Here is a 13,683-nt window from a genome sequence, read left to right on the forward strand (position 1 = left end):
GTTCATAGCAACATTATTTATAAGAAAGTAAGGAAAATAGCTTAAATGACCACTTAAGGAAACACTACTCCACACAAGGATCATTATGAAGCCATTGAAAATGTTTTTAAAGAGTTTTAAATAACTTGAGGAAACATTTCTGATAAATCGTTATAAAAAAAAGACAGTGTGCTCAAGCAAACAGTTTAAACTTCATAAGCTTAAAAAACTGCGTGGAAATATGTCAACCAATAGTCAGTTACCTCTAAATAAAGGAATTATTGGTTATTTTTTTCTTGCTGTCTCTTTAAAAAATATTTTTTCTTTATTTTATTTAAACATATTTTCAAATTTTTCTTCACTTACATGTACTACTTTTATTTTTTTTTTTTGCTACTTTATTTTTTATTTACTTATTTATTTTTGGCTGTGTTGGGTCTTCGGTTCGTGCGAGGGCTTTCTCTAGTTGCGGCAAGCGGGGGCCACTCTTCATCGCGGTGCGGGGACCGCTCTTCATCGCGGTGCGCGGGCCTTTCACTATCGCGGCCCCTCCCGTTGCGGGGCACAGGCTCCAGACGCGCAGGCTCAGTAATTGTGGCTCACGGGCCCAGCTGCTCCGTGGCATGTGGGATCTTCCCAGACCAGGGCTCGAACCCGTGTCCCCTGCATTAGCAGGCAGACTCTCAACCACTGCGCCACCAGGGAAGCCCCATGTACTACTTTTATAATCAGAAAAAGAAACCTATTACTTGGCATAGATATGTGTTTATGTCCCAATGATGTGTTTTCAGTATCATCATGAGTATAAATATTGTTGCCCAAAAGAAAAGTTTGACATTGATTTAAATCCAAATAATGGAGTTTCCAAAACAAACACTGGTACATATCCTATAACTTGTAAAATTATAGTGGTTTAGTATAATTTATTAATTATTTCAACATAGCAGGCTCTTAGTATGTTCGTTGATGATGAGATGGTTAGAGAAGGGATACCTCAATTCATTTACCAAGTTCCTTGAATCTGTCAGTTAGCAACTCTCCCACCAAGAGATTAATGATATAGTCCTATGTTAAAAAGTTGTCCATAAAAATCTCCCTTAGTTTGTGTGGTGCACTTTTGCAAACTATTATTTTGTACTTCAAAAAGAACAGTCTCTTAAGTGCTAATTTTTTACAGACACAAAAGGGAGAAAAATTGATTCTTACCTTGTTTATATTGGCCAGCTATGAGCTTCAAGTAAGATTCTGTGATCTGTAAACCACCAGTAAAAAAGGTTTCTTGTGGAAATAACTGGCAACAATACTTACCTTGTAAGGTTGTTATGTTTTAGAAATCATGTATGTAAAGTACCCAGCATAGTACATGGCACCTAGGCATTCAGTAAATGGTGGCTATTATAATAATACAATATATAATATTACTATGACTTATTATCTGTTATATATAGGTTGAGTTGAAAAAATATGAAGTGCAGTCTATTTAAAAACATTATTCTAGACTTTCAGATAAAGATGGGGAGTGAAGGCTGATCACAAAATCTTCCTGCCCAAATACTTTACCAAATAGTTTGCGCGAAACAAAGAACAGTAAAAACTTCTTTAAAAACCTTACCAGGGACTTCCCCGGTGGCGCAGTGGTTAGGAATCTGCCTGCCAGTGCAGGGAACACAGGTTTGAGCCCTGGTCCGGGAAGATCCCACATGATGCGGAACAACTAAGCCCGTGCGCGACAACTACTGAGCCTGTGCTCTGGAGCCTGCGAACCACAACTGCTGAGCCTGAGTGCCACAACTACTGAAGCCCGTGCGCCTAGAGCCCATGCTCCGCAACAAGAGAGGCTACCGCAATGAGAAGCTTGCACACCGCAACGAAGAGTAGCCCCTGCTCGCAGTAACGAGAGAAAGCCCGCATGCAGCAACGAAGACCCAAGGCAGACAAAAATAAATAAATAAATAAATTTATAAAAACATTACCAGAAGCAGCGAGAAAAAAGAAAAGTCTGCAACCTAAGCCAATGAAAGCCAAAAAAAGCTATTATTTCAAAATAAATAAATAAATAAATTTGGATCAGCAAGAAATGAAATAAGCATGGCTGGAAATCAAATTCTCACCAAAAGAAAAGACTGGCAATCCCAGCACATTCCCTAGTCAATCCATCAAGATGATTATGCCTTGTCTCCTCTCTCCTAAATCTCCCACATTTCCCTGCTCCTCACTTCAAACTCTCGTTTCATTGATAAATAGAAGCTATCACAAGAGAAACTCCTTTTTCCCACGTTATACCTATCAACCTGACTTCATCTGTACTCATATATACTCTCCCTTTATAAAGGGTCAACTCGCCCTGCTCTTATCTAAGGCAAGCCCCTCTACTTGTACCCTGGATCCCATCTTTTCTTGTATAGTCAAGGATTGTGCTCCAGTGATTACCCCCTCCATTTCCTGCATCCTCAGTTTCTCTCTCTTTACTAGATTATTCCAATCAGTAAACATACTGTAGTATTTCCTTCTAAAAATACCATCACCCTAGACCTCATATACTCCTCCACTTACTTGGTGAGTAGGAGCCCATTTTTTCTGCTCCCTTTTATAACAAACTTTTAAAAGGTTGTCTGTACTTGGCAGTTTCCACTTCCTCACCATACATCATCTCTTCAGTCCATTCCAATTAGGATTATTGTCTCCATAGCTCCACCTAAACTGCTCTTGTTGAGATCATCAGTTACCTTCTTGCCATATCATTTTCCTTTTCCCAAATGTTTGGGACTCCCAGGCATATTCCTCACCCTTTTTTTTTTCACCATAATATTTCCCCCTCAGTCGTCTTATCCAATTTTTCTGATTTTAAATATTGTCTGTGTTCTTAGGACTCCTGAAATTTGTATTCTATCCCTAATACCTTTGTCGAGCTCCAAACCCTATCTACCAACTCCACTCAGATGTCTAATAAGGACTGCAAAGTTAACTCATTCAAAACAAACACATTGATTTTCTTCTCCCTCTCAATTTACTTCTCCCCAAGTTTCCCCCATGTCAACAAGTGGCATTATTTTCATCCAGTTGCTCAAGACAAAAACCTAGAAGTCATTCTTAATTCCTCTTTGTGCCAGTTATTAGGCTGTTATCTCTTAGTAATAAACCATTCCACACTCTGATGCTGGGACTGGGACTCTGCAAGCTACATTTCTATACTTTGCCAGCTGAATCCTTGCTACAGTCTGTCAGTAAGCGACATTAGAAAAAAAGACTAAAAGTCAAGAAGAGGGAAAAAGAACTTGCTCCTCCTTGTTGGCTTTCTGCACCTGCCAGCATTGCCCCAGTTATGGACCTTCACCCTCACAGCAGCAGTTAGCCCCAAATTTCAACTATTTTCCGCTTTCCTAGAACCAGCCCCAGCATATCTCTCAGAGGCACCAGCAGCAAGTGGGCAGCACCCCCTGCCCCAGGTCAGGGTTCCAACTCTGCTGGGTCTCCCCTCCTAGCCCCGGGGTTCTAGTAACTTCACGTCTTCCCAAGTTTATCCAGGACTAGGTTACTTCCTGAAGTTATTATATTATCTCAGTGCTCCCCTTTTCCTTTTTCAGTTAGACAACACCTGTTTGACCAATTCTTTATACTCAATTTATTGCTGTTGAAATACTTAGCAGCAGCCAGAGTGACTCCTCTAAAGCATATATCATCTCCTTGCTCCTCATCACAGTTGGAACAAAATTCAGCCTCCTCTTTCGGGCCTTCGGCCCCTTTTGTGACCTGGCCTATCCAATTTTCTAGTCTCACCTCTCACCAGTTTCTGATCACTCATTCAGCTCTAATCATTCTGTCTTGAACACACCACTTTTCCACTGCAGGGCCTTTGTACTTGCTCTTCTCTACATCTGGATTGCCCAGGTCTTTGCCTATCTCACAGCCTCGTTCCATTCATGTTTATTCTCAAATGTCATCTCGGAGAGGCCTACTCTCACTGCATCATCTAAAATGCACAATTCCCCCCCCCCTCCATTTCCTTACCTGGGTTTCTTATTCTCACTACCTGACTTTGTTATGTTTATTTCTCCCTCCCCTATTCTCAAGTAAAAAGTTTCATAGCTTCACATAAAGGAAGGGATGTGATCTTATTTACCACTGGTGCTGGCACTCAATAAATTCCAGTTGACAACTGAATTTAATAAGTGAATGCAGAAGAAAAGTGGACCAAAGTAATTGCAAACAAGATAATATGCAAGTTAGACAAAGACAACATGATATAGCCTAATTCAACTCCCTGAGTACATAATGCAACAAATGAATCAGAAGAAGCACTTAAAGATTTAACAGAAGAGAATTTCCACAAAATCATACAAGAACTGAATCTGCAGAATAAAATGTTCAAAGAAAAATGGACATATACTATTCATATCAAGGCATATACTGGTTAAGCTATTAGCCATGAAGAATGAAGGAAAAACTTCAGACCTCCAGGCCGAAAACTAAATAACTTATCAGAGGGAGGAAATCATGCTGGCCTTAGACTTCCTCTAAGCAATATTCAAAGCCAGAAAACAAAGGAAAAATGTTTGCAGTCTTAAGGCAAAGCCAGCATGACCCCAAACTATGATATCTAAGTAAGCGACATTCAGAAATTGATGAAAAAGGCAAACATAACATCCACGAATCCATGTAAAAAAAAAAAAAACTACTTAGTGAAGATCAGATAGCTAAGTGATGAATCAAAATTAATAAGTAGGAATTGAGAACTGAGGTGTGTTGCGACCACTGGATTTTAAAATAGAGATCAAGACCAAATGACCAAAGGAATTAAGGTTACAAAACATAAACATTAAAACCTTCACTTTAAAAAATAATGACATAAATAAAAATATATCCTTTTCATAGCAGAGTCAACTTGCATTTCTAAATTGGAAACATACAGATAAAAAAATCTCCAAACTCTTAATTTTTTAAACTTTGGATATTTTAGGAAATAAGATCTCTTGCGGCAAAGAAACATTTTTCTAGAGTTCAGCAATTCCTTCAGCTTATCTTACTACTACCAAATGCAAATAATTTTAACACTTTAAAAATTTAAAAAGTATGTACATTCTCATCTTAAATAAGATTATCTTATTTGTATAAGTGCATAGAAATATGCCTACCACGATGGTCACTTAATAGTGATGATAAAATCTGGGATCTGAGGAGATTTAAAAACCTTCCTGTAACTTTTTATATTGTTTGAATTATTTATAAATGAACATGTATTGTTTTTATGAAACCAATAAAAACACTATCCTTAAAATACTATTATATACAACAATGTGAATATACTTAATACTACTGAACTGTACATTTTTAAATTGTTAAGATGGTAAAGTTTGTTATGTGTTTTTTTACCACAATTAAAAATAAAAAATACTATTATAAAAATTATGATATAAAATAGGTCCAGCCATTATGGCTTTACAGATGGATTTTGACTATCCCAAATTCTCCTCAAATCAATTTTTTCCACCAAAGATTACCCCTCAAATTATACCCTTCACATAATACTCTGTACTTGCTTATACCTTATCTAATTTAATTTTAGAAACAGAGACCATTCACTGGCAGACATTGTTACAAGTATGCAAAATGAAAAGATGCATGTAAAAAGTAACTAACATGTTGTATTACTCTATTAAATATCTTAGTGTTATTAAAATGTAAATATATGTCATTTGATTTACATATTTTGGTGGAAATCTTTTAATGATTTTTTTTCTGATTGTTAAAATATGTGCCCATTTTAGAAAATATGAAAAAGGTAAAAATCACCATAATTACATAATATACTTTGGTATATTTTTTCTCCCAACCCTTGAGGAGAAATAGTTTTATAACCTAAAAGATTTATCTGTACATTAAATTAGATATTAGTGTTTCTCTGTGGCATTAAGTATTTTTAGTGGTTGCAAAAATTCCATTAGATTGATGTACCATGGTTTATTTGATCCCTCCTTTACTACTGAATTATTCAGATTGTCTCCTCTCTAGGTGCTGTAATGACCATATATAAATCTTTGACTTCATATCTGACTAATTTTTTTAGGATTGGTTCCTGGAAGTGGAACTACTATTATCAAAGATTTGGACATTTTTGACTCCAGAAAAGTAATATAGTAATAGATGAGTTTGTAAATTTCATTGCATTCTTAGCAACACTAGCTGTTAGCACTTCTTTTCTTTTTTTCTTTTTTTAACATCTTTATTGGAGTATAATTGCTTTACAGTGTTGTGTTTCTGCTGTATAACAGAGTGAATCAGCTGTACGTATACATATATTCCCACATCCTCTCCCTCTTGCGTCTCCCTCCCACCCTCCCTGTCCCACCCCTCTAGGTGGTCACAAAGCACCTAGCTGATCTCTCTGTGCTATGCTGCTGCTTCCCACTAGCTATCTATTTTACATGTGGTAGTGTATATATGTCAGTGCAACTCTCTCACTTCGTTCCAGCTTACTCTTCCCCCTCCCCATGTCCTCAAGTCCATTCTCTACATCTGAGTCTTTATTTCTGTCCTGCCCCTAGGTTCTTCAGAACCACTTTTTTTTTTCAGATTCCATATATATGTGTTAGCATACTGTATTTGTTTTTCTCTTTCTGACTTACTTCACTCTCTATGACAGACTCTACATCCATCCACCTCACTACAAATAACTCAATTTCGGTTCTTTTTATGGCCGAGTAATATTCCATTGTATATACGTGCCACATCTTCTTTATCCATTCATCTGCTGATGGACACTTAGGTTGCTTCCATGTCCTGGCTATTGTAAATAGTGCTGCAATGAACATTGTGGTACATGACTGTTTTTGAATTATGGTTTCCTCAGGGTATATGCCTAGTAGTGGGATTGCTGGGTCGTATGGTAGTTCTATTTTTAGTTTTTTAAGGAAACTCCATACTGTTCTCCATAGTGGCTGTATCAATTTACATTCCCACCAACAGTGCAAGAGGGTTCCCTTTTCTCCACACTCTCTCCAGCATTCATTGTTTGTAGATTTTTTGATGATGGCCACTCTGACTGGTGTGAGGTGATACCTCATTGTAGTTTGATTTGCATTTCTCTAATGATTAGTGATGTTGAGCATCCTTTCATGTTAGCACTTATTTTCCATCTCTGTCAATCTGATGGGAAGACTCTTTCTGTAATTTAGCTTGATAAAGTTGCATTTTTGCTGATACACTCATATTAATAACTTTACTATTTCAAGGACTTATAATTCTTTGTCTTCTCCATGATGCTTAACAGAGCCTTGCTAAGATACAGAAGAAATGTATTTTTTAATTGGCTTTGGCAGTATTTCTTTTAAAATACATTATATCTTGAACACATAGAAAGGTGAAGAAAAATAACATCAGAAAGGATCCAAATTATTTTACTTAATAAAAAGTAAGATTGTATTCAATTCTTAATGTAGTCTTAGAGCATTATTACTATCAGCCAGCAATATCATATTTTATTTATTGAATTTATTGAAATCATATTGAATTTATTGCTTAATGTGCCATTTTTACTACAGCACTTTTCAAAATGCTTCAAAATGCTTAGTCTATAAGGTTAAGAAAAACATTCACTAGATAACTACTTTGAAATAATTTCCTCAACTCTGCCTTCATTCAAGAGGCCTAAAAACAGACTGGCCCACTTCCAACTTTCTTTCATGTTATCTTTGCTATGAAGTCATTCTATAGATAGGTTAATAAGCATTCTGGCATACAGAAAAATAGTTTCTGTAAAACTATATGGCATAGTTTGGCTGGGGTTGTTCCTCCTTCAGAACTGCATTACGTAACTTTAAAGTGTTTACTTAAGCTCCTTTGGGCTGCCTCCATGGTAGCTATGAAGTCACTGAGAATTAGGAACAGTTTGGGGCCTGATAACAAAGTCTATTAGTTTAATGTGAACACTTTGTCAATTTTTTTTTTATCACTGCCATATAAGGAACTTTAAAAACAAGGATATTAATTCATTTTATTTTTTTAAAAAGTTTGCTACTTCAAAAATCATTAAGAAATACACACAAAAAGGGTTCATAAATGTACATTTGCTCATTACCTAAATGTACTAATTTTAAAACCCATACTCTATAGCATGAATTCACAGTGTGATTTTGACTCATAAATAATTATGCAAAATTACTAAAATGTATAGAGCACAGCCTTTAGGAGAGTATGAATTATTAAAATGGCCTAAGCACTATTTCTATCTGTAAGTCATAAAGGAGGTTTTCTATGAGAACATCAAAGATATATAAATTATAATAATATCAGCTTTGAGAGAATTTAAAAAGATACTAGGTTATAAGATTATTTTATCTTGATTACACAGAGAAAGGTAGTATCTTCAGTTCCTTAGATAGAGAACTCTTGAGCTCCTTTACCAACTAAATAAGAATGTGTCATGCAATGTGCATTGTACAAGTGGGAGAAGAGTCATTCAGATTTTGTATGTTAATAATCAAGTGTTATATCACCTCAAAGAAACATGCAAATTCTTATAAAATACCTAAAATCTCAACCATCACTTTAGAATTACTGACTTTTATGAATCAACAAGCCCAAGTAAAGTCAAGATCCTGACATCTGGGACTTCCCTGGTGGCGCAGCGGTTAAGAATCCGCCTGCCAATGCAGGGGACACAGGTTCGAGCCCTGGTCCGGGAAGATCCCACGTGCTGTGGAGCAACTAAGCCTGTGCACCACAACTACTGAGCCTGTGCTCTAGAGCCCACGAGCCACAACTGCTGAGCCTGTGTGCCACAACTACTGAAGCCCACGTGCTCTAGGGCCCATGTGCCACAACTACTGAGCCCACGTGCTGCAACTACTGAAGCCCACGCTCCTAGAGCCCATGCTCTGCAATGAGAAGCCACCGCAATGAGAAGCCCGCGTGCCGCAACGAAGAGTAGCCCCCACTCACCGCAACTAGAGAAAGCCCGCGTGCAGCAACAAAGACCCAACGCAGCCAAAAAAAGATCCCGACATCTAAAAACATGTAATCCTTTAAATGTCATTTTGTTTTAATTATGTAACATGAGTTTATTATAAAATTACTTACAGGAATAATCTTGATAGCATTTTGTTTTTTAACTTTGAGAAGTCATTGATTGCCTTGCCAATGATCTAGTGAGGTCCAAAGTCAGGGACAATTCAAGGAGGGAATGGAAGAACTTTTAGGACCTGATTATCTCCTTGAAGGTGCAGCCACTGTGGGTGTCCTACCTAGCTTGGGAGAGACAGAGGTGTCTGTGTACAGGAGGCCTGACCTGGAGGGGAGGGAATGGTCATGAGGGAGAAAAATGGGGGACATTTATGAGACTGCCCACTCAGATTGGCTCTCGATTTGCTTTGCTGTAATGATGCAATGTTTGGGTTTTTATGTTCCATTCTAATATCAAAAAGAGGATATTTATTTGGTTTCTTATGTTTAAACATTTTTCGTATACAATATATTGTTTATACATCTATTTATCTGAAGTTAATATGTGTGGTGATTTTAAACACATGGCAAATTCTCTTCCCATTAAAAGGTAGAGTCTGATTCTCCTGTCTAGAATTGGTATGGCATTAGTGATTTGCCTCTAACGAACAGAATGTGGATAGGATGCCCCAGACTTCTATGCTTAGGTCATAAGTGATACAGTTTTACCTGGCTCTCAGTCTTGGGACCCTTGGAGCCCAGAGCCCTGTGGTGAGGAAGCCCACACCACAAGGAGAGGCCATGTGCAGGTGTTCTGGCTGAAAGCCCTAGCTAAGGTGCCAGCCATACATGAGTACAGATTGCTAGGCGTGGAAGTGAACACGCCTTCGGATGATGCAAGCCTTCAGCCTATGAGCTGCCCCAGCTGACTCCCAGTGGACTGGAAACAAGCTGTCTGCAGAGCCCTACCCATACTGCATATTCATGAGCAAGTAATGTGTTTTAAACCACTAAGTTTTAGGGGTGGTTTGTTTTGTATTTGAGTCCCTGCTTCCATTAAATCTCTAGCTCAGGTTAGCTGTAACAACTAGGAACACTTTCCCTCCACTTTTCCTTGTTTCCCAAGCTAGACTGAGATCTTAGCACCTCCAGGTACTAATTGTGGATGATTAAGTGTGGTTTTGAAGTGCTGTTAGGAACAAAACCCACCATTATGGGGACCCATTCTAGCCAAAGTCCTTTTCCTTGAAGGCTTAGTGGTTGAGCAGGGGAAAAAGAAAGCTTGATGCCCTCCATCTCTCCTTTTCTTCTTCACTAGGTATCCCTACTTTTAAAAAAGAGGGGAAAGCAAGATTTAATCTTCTCCTGCCCTCATCTCCCTTCTGAATTCAAATCTTTGGAAAGGTGCTTTCTTTTTCACTGAAAAGGTACACAGCCTTTTCAGTCTTATAAAGGGACCAAACCAGCCACAGCTTTTTATTCCTTATGAAGGAAGCAAAACAGAGTTCCTCCTCCTGAACCCGAGGCCCACGTCTCCTCCCTCCCCAGACCAGAATGGGGATGGATCCTTTGCTCTGGCCCCACCAGCCAGTCACTTTCCCATCCCACCAACTCTTTCAAATTACCTTTCTTGAATCCCTTTTTTCTCTATCCCCACTGCCACTAGGTACACAGCAGTGGTTCTAGTTGATTCTTACTTAGATCACAGGATATTTTATTTTCCATCTTCCAGTTTCCAGGACCCCAACTGGTGTAATCTTTTCAAGGGCCTGTAATCTTTTCATACCTGACCATGCATTTCCATTAAAAAAAAAAAATCCTTTCATGGTTCTCCCTTTCCTGCAGGTTTCAATCCTGAGGCCCAATAGTCATTTACTCACAAAGCAGCATAAACCCTTGAAATTGTATGCAAAATTGTACTAGAGGTCTATAGGTGCATTTTTTTTCCTGGAGAGAGACCAGATTGCTTTCCCTAGGTTCTCAAAAGGGTATGTGTTCCCCCAAAAGATAAAGACTTGCAGGTCTCAGGCTAAAGTCCAAACTCCCCAGCATGGACTACAAAGTCCTGTGTGACCTGGTCATTCTTCCAGCCTCCTTTCTTTCCCTTCTCTTTACCCCTTTTACATCCCACCCATTCTTACTTGGCTGTAGTTGTTCACTACAGGTCTTTGTACATGCTGCTTTGCTTGCTCAGCCTGGGAAATCCTTTCCTCTCTTCTTAGCTGGTCTAACTTTTGCCCATACAGGAAACTGCCTTCTTTCTTTTAAGAAGCACCTCAGGCCATGCTACCTACAGAAAGCTGTACAGGCTAAGCAAGCTGGGTGTGAACTCTTGCCTCCCTGAATCCAGCCTAGCAATTGCTCTTTTAGCATCTACCTCCAGGATTTCCAAACTGGGATGGGGGGTGGGAGAAAAGATAAAACGTAAAGTAAAACCTGTAAAACAAGCAGTGACTAATAATTGTGCAGCACTTATACAGAAGAAGAACCCCAGGCTGTAGTATACATTTTTGTAGTGCTTTCTTGGGAGGGTGAGATTGGGTAGTAAATGTTAAGTTTATAGTTCCCTCAGAGTGTTGATGATAAATACAACATACAACTTCCTGTTAGAGAATATCCTATACGAATTTTCAACATCATCCAGTTTTCCTTTATTTTATGCCCAGCCACCAAATGGTGTTATGTATTTAACAAATACTGAAATTAATAGTTCTGATGTTCTGCCATCTACTAGGACTGCTGGGTCATTAATCTGAATTATTTCTCCTTGGTTCACACAACACCACCCAAAAAAGACGGTCTAACATCATGATGTGTCCTTAAAATTCTCCATCTACCCAGGAAGATGTTCCAACTTTTTGAGATAAACCGTGTACTAAGTCTTTTCGTGAGACCTGCTTTGCCTTACAGCACAGGCTTTAAATCAACCCTTTACTCTTTCAAAAAGTTAAGTCTTTTAATTGTTGCCTCGAAACAGAGCTCTTTGCCTTTCTTGGGCGGACGGATCTGAACGAAGTGTATTTCCCTGCTACTAACGCATAAACTTATAAATAGCGCTTACCGCGCTGAGTCACCAAAACCCGGAGTTTCCCCAAATAGCTTATAACGACTGCTGGAATCGAGTCCTCCAGAGCGGTGACAGGCTCCTATCACACACCCGCGAGGCTGGACCCTAGGCGGGTCCCCAACCACCCAGCTCCCGGAGAACGCGGGCAAAGCCACCTATTGCCAGCTAGGAGTTGAGTGTCGGACCTTTTGAGCGCGGATGGCGCTTTCGGGACGCGGCCGGACTTGGCCTTGACCGCTCAGGGGCCGTCTCCGCCCCCTCCGGAGCTGGGAGCCGCAGGGGGCCGGCACAGGCCTCCGCCCTGCGCCGCCTGCTCACACAATGGGGCGCGTCGGGAGAGGACGGCCTCGGCACCCGCTCTGGTCCCAGGCCCGGGACTATGGGCAGCTGGGGAAGCAGCCAGGAGCTAGGGCGATAACGAAAATCCCCGTCTCCCCTCTGCCCACTCCCACACTTCGAAATGGCTGCAGCCGCTAGTTTGGGGGCTGGGGGAGCAAGGATGGGGGAGGGAGCGGAAGTGCCACCCCCTGCAGTCAGGGGATAGTGACGTCACCCCTACTGTCGGCCTGTAGCGGGGGCGTCTGCCCATCACGTGACCCCAGCCCCCCCACTCGCAGCCGAATCCCGCGCGCGCGCGCTCCCTCCCCCAACCCCTTCTCCCCAACTTTCGCCCTCCCCGCTCCAGCAAGGCTGTCAACAGCGCCAGCTCCGCCCCCTCCCCCGCGCCCAGTGTAACCGCCACGGCGGCGCGGCGGGCGTTCGCGCTCAGGTCAGGGCTCCTGGAGGAGAGCATGCCTTATGTCCTCACCTAGCCCCCAGTTGACGGCGTGCTGGGTGCGTGGGCACCGGAGCCAGGGTGTGCGGTGGCGTGCGGCGACAGCGCTTCTCCGTTCAGCCCTCCCACAGCAACCACAGGACGAGGTGGAGACGCCAGGTCCGAGCTCAGAGGGGGCGAGTTGTGCTCAGCAGCCTCCAGGTCCTGGCACGTCTCCGCTGGGGGTCGGTCCCCAGGCGGGAGCGGCAGCAGGGAGCCCGCCGTCGACCCCCTGCCCGGAGGCGCGCGCCTCCGCGGCGCTCCCGCCTCCACTCTCCCTGCCGCCTGGGCGGCGCACGCTACTCCTGGCTTCCTCGCGGGCCGCGGCGCGGCCACGGGCTGTACGACGGGGGCAGGCGCGGACCATCTCCTTGAGCCCCCTCGGCCACCCCGCCGTGCACTGCTGGGGTTCCAGATTGGGTGGCTGTCACTGCTGCGCCTCGTTCCATTTTTTCCCCCCTCAATTCTCTTCTAAGTAGAGGCTTGGGGGAGGGAAAAGAAAACCCAGTGTAGAAAGGGGCGGTGCGGACTGACCTGTCAACGGCGGAGGAGGAAGACCCCCGGTCGGGGCGAGCTCTCGAGCCGCGCAGGGACCGGAGCCCTGGGTTCGCGCGGAGCGGCGCGGCGCGGCGGGCAGCAGCTGTGCCTCAGCCAGGTGTCCCCTCTCGGCGGGGCCCGCGCTGCCGCGCCCGCCCCCTCCCCTGGCGCCGCGCTCCCCGCCCCATCGCCAGGGACCAGGGAACCCCCCAGCTCGATTTTTTGTGCAGTTTCAGCAAAGCTCCGAGGAAGTTGGTCCTTTTGTTCCACTATTTATAGATTGCGTCAACATTGCGAAAAGGAGAAGGCGGAGCGGTGGCCCCTCCCCCTCCCCTCCCTCCGCCGGCTC

At 42.2% G+C, this 13,683-nt stretch overlaps 2 long non-coding RNA genes across 3 annotated transcripts in view; one reads left to right on the forward strand and one right to left on the reverse strand.

Annotated features, from left to right (window-relative positions):
- LOC103010359 (uncharacterized) overlaps positions 1–9,463 on the forward strand; it is a 34,655-nt gene extending 25,192 nt beyond the window's left edge. For both annotated transcript variants that reach the window (XR_452127.3, XR_003621648.2), the window contains one exon: positions 8,528–9,463. This is a non-coding gene — a long non-coding RNA (uncharacterized LOC103010359). The remainder of the gene's footprint in view (positions 1–8,527) is intronic.
- Positions 1–13,590, reverse strand: part of LOC103009972 (uncharacterized) — a 71,241-nt gene extending 57,651 nt beyond the window's left edge. Inside the window, exon 1 of the long non-coding RNA XR_452126.2 lies at positions 13,332–13,590. This is a non-coding gene — a long non-coding RNA (uncharacterized LOC103009972). The remainder of the gene's footprint in view (positions 1–13,331) is intronic.
- Positions 13,591–13,683: the final 93 nt, after the last annotated feature.

The sequence above is a fragment of the Balaenoptera acutorostrata genome, chromosome 18 (assembly GCF_949987535.1).
Source record: "Balaenoptera acutorostrata chromosome 18, mBalAcu1.1, whole genome shotgun sequence".
Taxonomy (NCBI): domain Eukaryota; kingdom Metazoa; phylum Chordata; class Mammalia; order Artiodactyla; family Balaenopteridae; genus Balaenoptera; species Balaenoptera acutorostrata.